Below are 14633 nucleotides of genomic sequence, written 5' to 3' on the forward strand. Positions count from 1 at the left end.
CTTGGCCTAGCGATTAGTTGGGGCTAGAGTTTCTTAGAGGGAAATGAGGAGCCCTGGGGGATGGTGCCTCTGGATTCAAAGGCCCCTGGCTCCACACCAATTGAAGCCTTATCTTCGCCTGCTCTCCTGGAAGATCCTCCAGCCAGATCAAATGTCCATTGGTGTTATGCAGTCACGTCTAGCTAGATTCCCAGAAATCCTTGGCAAGAATGGGAAGCCCCACAGTTCATTCATTCACCCCTTCCTTACGAATTTGGACCTTGGAACTAGCCCTAGTGTTTGGGTACCCCATGGAGGGTTCCCGGCTTCCTCCCTCTTCAGCCTCAGTGTCCGTGCTGTGTCTCCATCCCCTCTTGCCAATTTCTCTCTGAAGATCTATTCAAATTATATTGGTTTATTCTAATTTTTGCTCTCTCTTTTTGGAGCAGTACTTCCTGTCTGTGTCTAGTCATAGCCATCTTTTCCCTCCATCTATGTTTTATGTTATAATTAGTCAAATTTATCAGTGACGCCAGTTGCTCATAACATTTTACCTGTTAAAACGCTTTTTATTAGACATTTCAATTTCCTCTTAGATCCAAGACTATTCAGATTCTTTAATTATCTTCTTGTGTCATTTTAAGTAAGTTGAGTTTTTCTAAGAATGCTTCTTCACTAATGTGTGGCATCAAGTTGCTCATTATGTCTCTTATTATATTATTAACATTTAGACTATATGTAGTAATGTTCCTGTTTTTAATTCCTAATATTGACTTTGTAGTTTTTAAAATTCTTGATCAGTCTTAACAAAATTTTATAAATCCATTGCGTATCAGAGAAGCAACTTTTACTAATTTTGATTCTTTCTGCTATGCTCTGGTTGTTGTTATTTTTTGATCAATCACTATTGTAAACTTTGCTTTCATTTCTATCTTTCCACTTGGTTTGCTTTTCTCTTTTTAAATTACTGTCTTTCTATATTTTATTTCTATATTTTTCTGTATTTTTATTCTGTGTGTGTATTATTTCATCTTGAAATAATTATTGATTTACACACAACTTTGAGAAATAATACATGGAGGATTCCTGTACTCGTTACACAGTTTATCCCAGTGCTAACATCTAACATAGCAATAGTAAAATATTACTATTAGAAAACTGACATTGGTATAGTACACCAACTTTATTAGTATTTTCTCAAATTGACTTGTATGAATATGCATATTTAGTTCTACACAAATTTGTTACATGTATAATCTATGTAACTGCCTGAGTTAAGATAGAGCACTGTACAATCTTCACAAGGATTATTTTTGATAGCCACATCAATCTTTGCCTCTATCCCTTGGTCCTTAGTTCCTGGCAACCACTAATTTTCTCAGCATCTCTATAATTTTGTCAGTTCAAGAATGTTATATAAATGGAATTACACAGTATGTAACTTTTTAAAATGGACTTTTGTCACTTGGTGCAAAGCCTTTGAGATTTATCAGGTCATTTTATATATTAATAGTCCTTTCCTTTCTATTACTAGTATTCTGTAGTATGGATGTAGCAGAGTTGGTTAATCATTCACCCACTGAAGGACATTTGAATTGTTTCCAGTATGGTGCTTTTATAATAAAACTACAATGAACGTTTGTATGTGAGTTTTCCAGTTAACGTAAGTTTTCATTTTCCTGGAAAAAAATACTTATTATGGACTGAATATTTGTGTCCTCTCAAAGTTCATATTAGGAGGGGGCACCTGTGAGACATAATCATGTTTAGATCATACCATGAGAATGGATACCTCATGATAGAATCAGTTCTCTTATAAGAACAGACAACAAAACACTTGCTTTCTCTCTCTGTTCCATGTGAAGGTACATGTGCCATGTGAAGAAGCTGGTCACCCGTAAACCAGGAAGAGAGCCCCACCAGGGATCTGAAGTGGCTGGCATCTTGATTGTAGACTTCACAATCCTCAGAACAGTAAGAAATAAATCCTTTTGATTAAGTCACCAAGTCCCTGATATTTTGTTATGGCAGCCTAAGCTGACTGAAATAATGCCAAGCGTTGCAAAAATGCAACTGCTATGTCATATGGTAAGTTGTAAAAGAGCCCTAACTTCAACCTCACACGCTATACAAAAATTAACTGAAAATTCATCATAGACTTAAATTTAAAAATGTTAAAGTACATGTCTTTTTAGGAAAACTCTAAAGAAAATCTTTGGGAACTAAGACTTAGTGAAGAAATCTTGAACTTAACACCAAAAGAATGATTCTTAAAAGAAAATTAGGTCAGGCATGGTGGCTTATGCCTGTAATTCCAACACTTTGGGAGGCTGAAGCGGGCAAATCATGAGGTCAGGAGATCAACCATCCTGGCTAACATGGTGAAATATCGTCACTACTAAAAATACAAAAACATTAGCCGGGCATGGTGGCAGGCACTTATAGTCTTAGCTACTCGGGAGGCTGAGGCAGGAGAGCATGAACCTGGGAGGCAGAGCTTGCAGTGAGCTGAGATTGCACCACTGCACTCCAGCCTGTGTGACAGAGCAAGACTCCATCTAAAAAAAAAAAGGAGGGGGGTGGGGATTTGGACCTTATCTAAGTTAAACCCTATCTAAATTAAAAATTTTCTTCTGCAAAACCCTTGCGAAGATGATAGAACAACAAGGTACAGACTAGGCAAAAATATGCAAAAATCACATAATTGGCAAAGGACTTGTAATTTATTAAAGCATTATGAAAACTCAACAATAAATAAGCCAATTAGAAAACAACAAATTACAGAAACAGACATATTAGTGGAGAAGTTATGAAAGTGGCAACAAAAATACACATGAAAAGATATTTAATAACAGTTACCATTAGGGAAATAAAATGTAAACCACAATGAGATACTACTGAATACCTATCAGAATGACAAAAGTAGAAAACAGGGATAACATCAAATGTTGACTACGATGCAGAGAACCAGTATCACAGTATCGCTTATACACTAATGGACGAAACAAAGTGGTACTCTTAAAAGTACCACTCTTGAAAATAGTTTGGAGGTTTCTTATTCTATAGATTTTAAACAACATGAAATATTAATATTATCTTTTAGGGCTTAATAGTCAGTTAATATCAATTTGTATTTACTCTTCTATTTACCTTTTCAGTTGCTTTTCATTTGTTTCTACAAATTTTGTTTTTTGTATACAATAATTTTCCTTTTGCCTAGGGACTTCATTTAGTATTCCTTAGTGTCTATCAGCTGGTGAAAAATTCTCTCATATTTTGAACTTATTTTCTTTAAGTATATTTACTATCTAAACTTATGAAAGCTATTTTAGGCCTGGTGCAGTGGCTCATGCCTGTAATGTTAGCACTTTGGGATGCCAAGGCAGGTGGACCACGAGGTCAGGAGTTCAAGAACAGCCTGGCCAAGATGGTGAAACCTCATTTCTACTAAAAATACAAAAAAAAAAAAAAAATTAGCTTTGCATGATGGCCTGTAATCTCAGCTACTTGGGAGGCTGAGGCAGGGGAATCGCTTGATCCCAGGCAGCAGAGGTTGTAGTGAGCTGAGATAGAACCACTGCACTCCAACCTGGGTGACTGAGTAGGACTCAGTCTCAAAAAAAAAAAAAAAGAAAAAAAGAAAGGTGGGGGGGACAGAAAGCTATGTTAAAGGATATAATATCCTGTATTGGTAGTTGGTTTCTTTTATACTACTTTAGGTATCAAATCAGCTTTTAAAAACTATTCATTAGACAATTTCAGAAAATTCTCAGTCTCTCTAGCTCCCAGACAACATTTTTAGAGACACTCGGGGCCAGAAGGAAACCCATTGCCTTGAAGGAATGGACCCAGTCTTGCTAGCATTTATGACCTGCTAACCTGAATAGCCCTTGGGCCCTAAATAACCATCAGTGATACCCAGGTACTACATGAAGGGTTTTGGTGAGCTTCTGAGACTTTCTGGCTTCAGATAAGAGTCAGAACATTTCCAGCCATGATGACTATAGGCAAAATTCCTTCTGCTTGAGAAGAGCAGATGGAAAACTAAAAGGGACTTTGTATTGCACTTTGGGTACCAACACTGCCACAGGAGGGTGCCACACCAAGCAGACTCTTGGGGTTCTCAATTTCAAGACTTGATAATTGGATGGCATTTCTGCACCTGCTGTGGGCCAGAGGGAAGCCCAGTACCCTGAATGATGAGTCCCAGGCCAGGCAACATTCACTACAACCTGACATAAGAGAGGCTTTGGGCCTTAAGGGAACGTAGATATAGTCTGACAGTACTCCTCATGGCCAGGGATGGCAGTGGATATGGGGTAAGTCTCCTTTGCCTTTGGAAAGGGGAGAGAAGAGTAGGAAGAACTGCATCTTCTGGTTTGAGTGTCAGTTCAGTCGCAGTACAATAGAACACCAGGCAGGCTTCTAAGGTTTTTGACTATAGTCCCCGACTCCTGAACAACAATTCTGGGCCAACCTGGGGCCCGGGGGGACCTCACTGTCTTAAAGGGAAGAACATTGACTTGGTTGGCTTTGCCACCTTGGGCTGATTTTAGAACCCCAGGGCCTTGAGCAAACATGGGCAGTAGCCAGGGAGTGGTTACAGCAGGCCTTGGGTGAGACCCAGGGCTGTACTGGCTTCAGATCTGATCCAGTGCAGTAATAGTAGTGGTGACCACAGGGGTTCTTGTGTCACTCCATCCCCAGCTTTAGGTGGCTTAGAACAGAGACAGAGACTGAATGCTTGGGAGCAAGTAAGAGAAGTGAACAAGAGTCTCTTCCTGGTAATCCAGAGAATTCTCCTGGGTCTTGTCCATGACCATCAAGAAGGTACCTCTATGAGTCTGCAAGAACCACAGCATTACCGGGCTTTGGGTGCCCTCTAAAGCAGAAATAGCTTAGATCACAACACCTAAGTCATTTCAAATATCTGAAAAGCCTTCAAAAGAAGGATGGCTACAAATAAGATCATACAGAGAAGACTACAATAAACACCTAACTCTTCAATGCTCAGACACTGAAGAACATATACTAACATCAACACCATTGATGAAAAAATAACAGCAACAAATGAAATAAATAAGACACCAGGGACCAATCTGGAGAAACAGAGATATGTGACCTTTCTGGCAGATAATTCAAAATAGCTGCATTGAGGAAACTCAAGGAAATTCAAGATAACACAAAGAAGGAATTCAGAATTCTATAAGACAAACTTAACAAAGATATGGAAATAAATTTTCAAAAATAAACAGAAATTCTGGAGCTGAAAAGAAAATTGGCATGCTGTAGAATGTATCAGAGTCCTTTAATTGCAGAATGGATCAAGCAAAAGAAAGAATGAGTGAGCTTGAGCTTGAAGACAGGCTATTTGAGAACACACAGTCAGTGGAGACAAAAGAAAAAGACTAAAAAGTAATTAAATTTGCCTACAGGATTTAGAAAGTAGCCTCAAATGGGCATATCTAAGAGTTATCGCCCTTAAAGAATAGGTAGAGAAAGAGATAGATTTAGAAAGTTTATTCAAAAAGATAAAAAAAGAACTTCCCAAGCCTAGAGAAGGATATCAATATCCAAGTACAAGAAGGTTATAGAACAATAAGCAGATTTCACCCCAAGAAGACTACCTCAAAGGATTTAATAATCAAAATCTCAAAGATGAAGGATAAAGAAAGGACCCTAAAAGCAGCAAGAGAAAAGAAACAAATAACATATAATGGAGCTGCAACGTGTCTGGCAGCAGACTTTTCAGCGGAAACCTTACAGGCCAGGAGAGAGTGGCATGACACATTTAAAGTGCTGAAGGAAATAAACTTTTACCCTGGAATAGTATATCCAGTGAACATATCTTTCAAATATGAAGGAGAAATAAAGGATTTCCCAGACAAACAATTGATTACCAGACAAACAATTGATTCCCAGACAAACTGAGGGATTTCATCAATACCAGACCAGTCCTACAAGAAATGCTAAAGGGAGTACTTCGATAGAGAGAAAAAGAAGGAAGAGAAGACCACAAAACAACCAGAAAGCAAATAACAAAATGGCAAGAGTAAGCTCTTTTACTTATCATTAATAACTGATTGTAAGTGGACTAGATTCTCCAAGCAAGAGACATAGACTGGCTGAATGGGTAAAATAACAAGACTCATTGATTTGTTGCCCACAAGAAATACACTTCACTTGTAAAGACACACATAGATTGAAAATGAAGGGATTGAAAAAGATATTCCATGCCAATGAAAACCAAAAAAGATCAGGAATCACTATATTTAGACAAAATAGAGTACAAGACAAAAACAACAAGAAGAGATGAAGAAGGTCACTATATACTGGTAAAGTATCAATTCAGCAAAAAGATATAACAATTTTAAATATATATGCACCCAAGACAGGAGCACACAGATATATAAAGGAAATATTATTAGAGCTAAAGAGAGAGATAGGTCCCAATGCAATAATAGCTGGAGACTTCAGCACCCCACTTTCACCACTGGACAGATCTTCCAGAAAGAATCAACAAAGAAATGTTAGACTTCATCTGCAGTATAGACCAAACAGATCTAATAGGTATTTACAGAACATGTATCCAACAGTTGCAGAATACACATTATTTTTCTCAGCATGTAGATTATTCTCAAGGAAGACTATATGTTGGGTCACAAAATAAGTCTTAAGACATTAAAAGAAATGAAGTAATATCCAGCATCTTCTCTGAGCACAATGGAACAAAACTAGAAATCATTAAAAGAGGAATTTAGGATAATATACGAATACATGAAAATCAAACAATATGCTCCTGAATATCCAGTGGGTCAATGAAAATATTAAGAAGTAAATTGAAAAATGATAATGGAAACATAACACACCAAAATGTATGAGATACAGCAAAAACAGTAATAAGAGGAAAATTTATATGTATAAGAGCTTACCTATAAAAGGAGGAAAAATTTCAAATAAACAATGGAATGATGCATCTAAAAGATATAGAAAAGCAAGAACAAACCAAGCTCAAAATTAGCAGAAGAAAAGAAATAATAAAGATCAGAGGTGAAAGAAATGAAATTTACATGAAAAGAAAATACAAAAGATTAATGAAACAAAAAGTTGGTTTTTGAAAAGTTAAACAAAAGTGACAAACTTTTAGCCAGACTAAGAAAAAAAGTGAGAAGATCCAAATAAACAAAATCAGAAAGGAAAAAGGAGACATTACAAATGTTACTGCAGAAATTCAAGGATCATTATGGGCTACTGTGAGCAACTATATGCCAAAAAATTGGAAAATCTAGAAGAAATAGATAAATTCCTAGATATATACAATCTACCAAGACTGAATCAGGAAAAAAAAAAATCCAAAATCTGAACAGACCAGTAACAAGTAATGTGATCAAAGCCATGATGAAAAGTCTTCCAGTAAAGAAAAGCCCAGGACCTGATGGCTTCATTGCTAAATTCTACTAAACGTTTAAAAAATATCTAATACTAATACGTTCAAACTATTCCAAAAAATAGAGAGAACACTTCCAAACTCATTTTATGAGGCCTGTATTACGCTGATACTAAAACCAGACAAAGACACATGAATAAAATAAATCTGCAGTGCAATAACACTGATGAATATTGATGCAGAAATCCCCAACAAAGTACTAACAAACAAAATTAAACAATGTATTAGAAAGAGCATCCATCATGACCAAGTGAGATTTATCCCTGGGATGCAAGGGTGATTACACATGCACAAATCAATCAACATGATACATCATATCAACAGAATGAAGGATAAAAACCATGTGATGCATCTAAAATACCTAGAAAAGCAAAAGCAAAGCTCAAAATCAACTATACACTGTAACAACAGAATAAAGGATAAAAACCATATGATCATTTTAATTGATGATGAAAAAGTATTTGATAAAATTCAACATAACTTCATGAAAAATACCCTCAAGAAATTGGGGATAGAAGGAACATGCCTCAACATAGTGAGAGCCATAAATGGCAGACCCACCAGTAGTACCATACTGAATGGGGAAAAACTCAAAGCCTTTCCTCTAAGATCTGGAACATGACAAGGATGCCCACTGCCATCAATATTACTCGACACACTACTGGAAGTCCTAGCTAGAACAATCAGACAAGAGAAGGAAATAAAGGGCATCCAAATTGGAAAGAAAAAAGTCAAATTATCCTTGCTTGCAGATGATATGATCTTACATTTAGAAAAACCTAAATACTCCACAAGAAAAACTGTAAGGATTGATAGACAAATTCAGTAAAGTTTATGGATGCAAAATCGGCATACAAAAATCAGTACCATTTATATATGTTAACAGTGAACAACGTGAAAAAGAAATGAAAAAGTAATCTCATTTACAATAGCCACACATAAAACTAAATAGCTAGGAATTGACCAAAGAAGTGAAAGAGCTCTATAATGGAAAGTATAAAACACTAACAAGGGAAATTGAAGAGGGAACTAAAAATGGAAAAATATTTTATACTCACGGTTGGAAGAATTAACATTGTTAAAATGTTCATAATACCCAAAGTAATCTTTGGGATTTGATGCAATGTCTATCAAAATATCAATGTCACTCTTTAGAAAAATAGAAAAATAATACATTTTAGTATTTGGAACTAAATTAGTTCCAAATTTAGTATATGGAACCTCAAAAGACCCAGAATAATCAAAGATATCCTAAGCAAAAAGAACAAAATTCGAAGAATTGTAATGGTAAATGTTCTTGCATTAGCCACCCCAAAGAATTGGTGTGGTGGCTGCCGGTGGCGAGTGATGGAGACATGGACTAAGAGAAAAAAAATCTGTAGGCTTTATTGAGCAACGTGACAGTACAAAGCTTCTACAGCGTGGAACGGGTCCTGAGCGGGTAGCCAAAATTGCAACTTAGGCTTTATTTACTTTACGACTTTGCAGCAGCGTGGCAAAGGAGACAGTATCTTACAGGACTTTACAAAGTATGTTTACAAGGAATTGGAATAGGGAGCGTAGATACGGTCTGCTGGTCACAGAGAAATGGGCAATTAACATTGTTTTTAGTTTCAGGGGAGAGGGAAGGGAGAGAGGGAGAGAGGACACAGGGATGCTTAGAGCAAAATATTCGCTGTTTATAGCTTCCTTGGGGAAGAAAACACATGCACAAATCCTGGTGTTAGGAATATTTTAATCATGTATCTTCAATAATATTCCTCCAGGACCGAAGGAAGTCCTGATGCAGGAGATGAGTGAGTTTCACAGCTTTCTGAGCCCCTCCTCGACCCAGGGAGCCCAGCTAGCACCTCCTCTCAGTCCCGCTTCTAAACAGAGCACCTTAACTGCTGTTGGGAACTGGGCGGCAGTCCTTCTGGCTACTTCCTGCAGGTTAGGGGCGAAGAAGGGGCCTTTCAGCTGTGGTGTCTTTCAGAGGGGAGCTTTCTAGGCTAGTGAAGGACCAACGGGTCAATTCAGAGGTCCTCCGTAGAAGCCATGAGTTGAGCCCTTTTGAGTTTCCATTTGTGAGACTATTTATATCTGGATGGCCTCAATCTTGGAGGAAACAAATTTGACAAGGAGGTTAAAAATCCAAGGCCATAGGCGAGTAATAGTAGGATGGTTGTCACAGGGCCTAGAAAGGGGAGGAGCCAAGGTATCTATTGGTTTAACATATTCTAGGGTCTTGAGTGTTTAAGCTCCTTTTTTTAACTTTCTATCCGTTTTCTTATTTCTTTGACCTTTTTAGTAATGACCTCTGACTGGTTAATGAAATAGCAACATGAACTGGGAGTTAGAGTGCAGGGGAAAGCAGGAGAAGGCATCTTTGAGGTCTAGAACCATTAACTATTTTGCTTTTCTTGGTGTCTGAGAGACCAGTGTATAGAGGTTGGGTACAGCAGGATATAAAGGAATTACTGCTTCTTTGATGATTCTGAGGTCTTGCACTAGTCTCTACTGACTATTCACTGTTTGTATTCTTAGGATTGGGGTGTTGCAAGGACTGCTACATTTTTTTTTTTTAACTAAACCTTGAGCTTTTAAATGTCTAACAATATATTGTAATCCTTTGTGAGCTTCAGGCCTTAGGGGATATTACCTTTGATAAGGAAAAGTGCTGGGGTCTTTTTGCCTGATTTGAACTGGATGGGCATTCTTTGCCTTTCTAAATTGTCCTTTTAAGGCCTAGACTTCAGAGTTGATTCTTTTTTTGAGTAGCGGACAACAAATGGGTAGTTTGTTCAATAGCCTCCGCTTTGGCTAATATGTTCTTTCTTAATAAGGGTGTGGGACTTTCGGGCATGATAAGAAAGGCATGTGAAAAGCAAAGTCTCTTCATTGCAGCTGGGGAAGCAAGAGAACTACCTGGGTACAGGCTGTCTTAAGGTTCCTCGGATAGTAACGGACTTTGAGGACAGTCGTTTGGGGCAGGAGATTAAAACTGAGAAGGCGGTGCTAGTGTTTCAGGGAAGTCTACTTCTTGGCCTTTAATGTTCCAATTACCTGGGTCTCTGTGAGGATGATGGCGTGAGCTGGCACTTGCCTTGGGCACCTTTAGTCCTGTTGCTGAATCATCTGGTTGGGTGCTTCTGGCCTAGAGGGCCTTTGTCTGAGGGCCTTTGCCTTTTGGGTCAGTGAGCCTTCTAGTGATTGTCTTGGCACATTGGACGTGGGCGAGGGTCGGTTTGTTTCCGGTTGGACGATCTTTCTTAAAGTGGCCTTGCAAATCACACTGATGACAAGTCTTACTAGGCAGCTGGCCTGCTCCTCTCTTGGTTCCCTCTGAGCCACCAAGGTGTGTGTGTCTGAGGGCCGTAACTAAGGTTGCAGCCTTTCTCTTATCTCACTTTCCCTTTTTGGCCTGTTCTTCTTGGTCCGTGTCATAGAACACCAAGGTTGCCAGGTTTAATAATGTCTCCAAATTTTGTTCTGGGCTTAAAGCAGACTTTTCTCCTAATGTCACCTGCTGATTGGGTGATAAATTTATTATTTAAAATAAGTTGGCCTTTTACAGAATCTGGAATTAGGGAGGTGTACTTTCTTAGGGCCTCCTTTAGCCTTTCTAGAAAAGTGGAGGGGTTTTCTTTTTTTCCTTGCATAATTGTGGATAGCATTGAGTAGTTCATAGGCTTTTCCTTAGTCTTTCTCAACCTTTCTAAAATGCAAGTTAGCAAATGCCTGCGGCTCTAATCTCTATGATCTGAGTCAGTATCCTAATGAGGGTCTACAGTGGGGACTGCCTGTTGCCCTCTGGGGAATTTTTTCCTTTTCTTCTAGGGCCATTCGATTGTTTACCTGACTAAGGTACTACAGATCTTTAAATTGCTGGACTGCTGCTAAAGCTGCTTTTTTAGTAGGACTTAAGGTCTGATCACAAAGTAACATGATATCTCTCTATGTTAGATTAAAGGACTGCCTTAAGCCTTGCAGGACATCTATGTAGTTAACAGGATCATCTGAGAATTTCTTTAAATCTGTCTTTATTTGTTTCAAATCTGAGAGAGAGAAGGGAGCATGCACGTGAATGGGCTTAAATTCTCCTCCTACTGCTCGTAAGGAACATAATTTGGGTGCCTGACTTGCAGAGTTTATGTTCTCTTTCCGTCGTGCCTTTAACACTTTGGTGGGGCTGGATGGAGGAGAGTCAGTAGGGGAGGAGAGTGGGGCTGAGGGGAGAGGCCCTGAGTGTGGAGGCAGTCGTGGTCCTCTGTCATGTGGGCAAAGCCTGCAGGCTTGGCACAGGGCAGTATTGTTACGAAGGGTAAAGAAAGCCTGTACATTAGGGACTTTATTTACCTTTCTGTTTACAGAAAAGATCTAGTTGTAGAAGGGGGTTATAATGAATACTTCCCTTAGAGGGCAAGGTTCTCTATTTTGTAAGGAATACTGTGGCCAGGCAGTGGTACCGAAGAAAATTAGTCGCTTTTTTTTTTTTTTTTTTAAGGTTTCAGGGTCGAATTTGTCCCAGTTATTCAGGATACATCTTTAAAGAAGTGTCCGGTTTTGAAGGTGTGGTGCTTATCTGGAATTTTAAACGCAGGGATACTCGCTCCCTGGTTCGTCCTGGGACTCGTTTTTCCCTAGGGCAACCTCTAAGGCTCAGGTCTAATTGTGCTCAAAGCTCATGGCCGCTTTTCCTGAGCTCTCCATATACCGGATTTAACCATGCTTACTGGCAGGATGGAAACTTCCCTTGCCCCTGCCATGTGCCTACTGACCACTAAATGGGGCACAAGGACTATTGGATTTACTGTGATCCCATAACTAATGCATCCTACCTGTTCTAGGGTGGCAAGTCCTCGGTCTGGGGCTCCATTGATGCTTGCATGGTAAGGCCTAATTTACGTGGGTCTGGCCATGAAACTGTCCTTTAAAGAGAAATCTCTGAAATAGCGACAGGAGGTATAGTAAGCTTAAAGGGGGTGGTGGATGTCCTCTAGGCCAGAGCTGAGAGAACAGCTGCTATAGTCTAGCCTTTTGTCCTCCCTTGCCTTTAAGGGAGTAAGCCCCTCTCTCAAGGCAGTACTAGTATCCTGTGTCCTGACTGACTATATTTTCTTCCTTCCAATACTAATGATTGAATGATTGAAATAACAATTTAACGGCGCTACGAGCTGTACCCATGCACCACAGATTATACTTGAGAGGGCCCAAGGAAGGGAAAAGTCTGTCTGGGGAGCAGTGGAGGAAATGCCTTAAGGCTTCTACTATCCACATGAAAATAACAGAACTGTCTTTAAATTGTCCTGCTGTGGGGGACCATACACTATGGTGGGGAACTGACCCTTCAAAATAGCCATCAAATGGCCACACTTGCCTAAACCTTGGAGGGCACCATGAACAGGGATCTTCTTTCTGCTTGCCACCTCTAGAATTCACGAGTTCTGAATAGGGAATCTTGATCGTGCCTAGCGGGAAGAATCTTGCTTATCAGATGAGAAAAGAAGTCTAACTGGCGGACATTAGGACCTAGGAGGCAGGGGTCAGAATATGTGGCTGTCTTAACGCTCAGCAGCCCCTGCAGGGGGAGCCTCCAATGGGGCCATGGTCTCCACCAGGATCTCCAGGAGACTAAGACGTCCGCTGATCACTTCGGAGTGTACCTCGGTACTGCGGTGGAACGCGAAAGAGTTAGAACTGGGTCCAGGCTAACTAATGCTCCTAACCCGGAAGGGTCAGGGGTTGTTAGCCCTTTTCCAGACAGCCTCAGGCGGCCATGCTAATCGCCTTTAAATGGTCGTCAAGGGCCTGGTATTTAGCCTGTTAATTCTAAGGAAGGACAGGACAGAATAGCAAGTGAAAGAGGTCCAATTTTACTCACCGTGTGACGATCTAGATGCCTTTCCTGGATCTCCTGGCTGGCTTGCCAAGTTGTAACGCTAAAGGTTCTTGCCTTAGCCATGCCAAAGAATTGGTGTGGCAGCTGCATGGGGCAAGTGATGGAGATAGGGACTAAGAGAAAAAAAAGCTGTGGGCTTAATGAGCAGAGTGACAGTACAAAGCTTCTACAGCGTGGAAGGGGTCCTGAGCAGGTAGCCACTGTTGGTTTGGGTCATTGCCTATTAAACTCTTTAAGGCGGGAAATACGTGGGGCGGGAAGATGTTGCTAGAGCAAGAAACAAAGGCAGTAAATTATTTTGTGACATGTCTTAGATTTTGAGGAAAACTGGAATTACAACTTAGGTTTTATATACTTTATGACTTTCCAGCGACATGGCAAAGGAGACAGGATCTTACAGGACTTCACAAAGTATGTTTATAAGGAATTGGAATCGGGAGCATAGATAAAGTCCGCTGGTCACAGAAAAACGGTCATTTAACATTCTTTCGTTTCAGGGGAGGGGGAAGGGAGAGAGAGGGAGAGGACCCAGGGAAGCTTACAGCAAAATTTTCTCTGTTTATAGCTTTTTTGAGAAAGAAAACACATGCACAAATCCCAGTGTTAAGAATATTTGAAGCATGTATCTTTAATATTATTTATCCAGGACCGAAAGAAATCCTGATGCAAGAAGTTTCACAGTTTCTAAGCCCCTACTCGACTCAGGAAGCCTGGCTAGCACCTCCTCGCAGAATCACATTCTGGAACAGAACAGAGAATCTAGAAACAAATCTACACACTTACGGTGAACTCGTTTTTGCCAAAGGTGCCAAAAACGTAAACTAGGGAAAAGACAGGCTCTTCAATAAATGGTGCTGAAAAAACTGATAGCCGTATACAAAAGAATGACACTAGACCCCAGTCCCTCATTATCTACAAAAATCAAATCAAAATGGATTAAAGACTTAAATCTGAGACCTCAAACTGTGAAACTTCTGCAAGAAAACATTGAAGAAACTCGCTAGCACATTGGTCTGGGCAAGGACTTCTTGAGCAATTCCCAACAAGCACAGGCAACCAAAACACGAATGGTCAAAGGGGATCACATCAAGTTAAAAAACAACTGTGTAGCAAAGGATACAATCAACAAACTGAAGAGACAATGCACAGAATGGGAAAAGATATTTGCAAACTACATATCTGACAAGGGATTAATCCAGAATATATAAGGAGCTCAAACAACTCTAGAGTAAAAAAATCTAATTATACAATTAACAAATGGGCAAAAGATTTGAATTGACATTTCTCAAAATAAGACATACAAATAGCAAAGAGGCATATGAAAAG

General features: G+C 39.5%; 1 long non-coding RNA gene across 1 annotated transcript in view; it reads left to right on the forward strand.

Annotated features, from left to right (window-relative positions):
* Positions 1–951: 951 nt before the first annotated feature.
* Positions 952–14633, forward strand: part of LOC103880913 — a 29712-nt gene continuing 16030 nt past the window's right edge. Inside the window, exon 1 of the long non-coding RNA XR_002520230.1 lies at positions 952–1953. This is a non-coding gene — a long non-coding RNA (uncharacterized LOC103880913). The remainder of the gene's footprint in view (positions 1954–14633) is intronic.

Source organism: Papio anubis, chromosome 2, assembly GCF_008728515.1.
Source record: "Papio anubis isolate 15944 chromosome 2, Panubis1.0, whole genome shotgun sequence".
In the NCBI taxonomy this organism is placed as follows: Eukaryota; Metazoa; Chordata; class Mammalia; order Primates; family Cercopithecidae; genus Papio; species Papio anubis.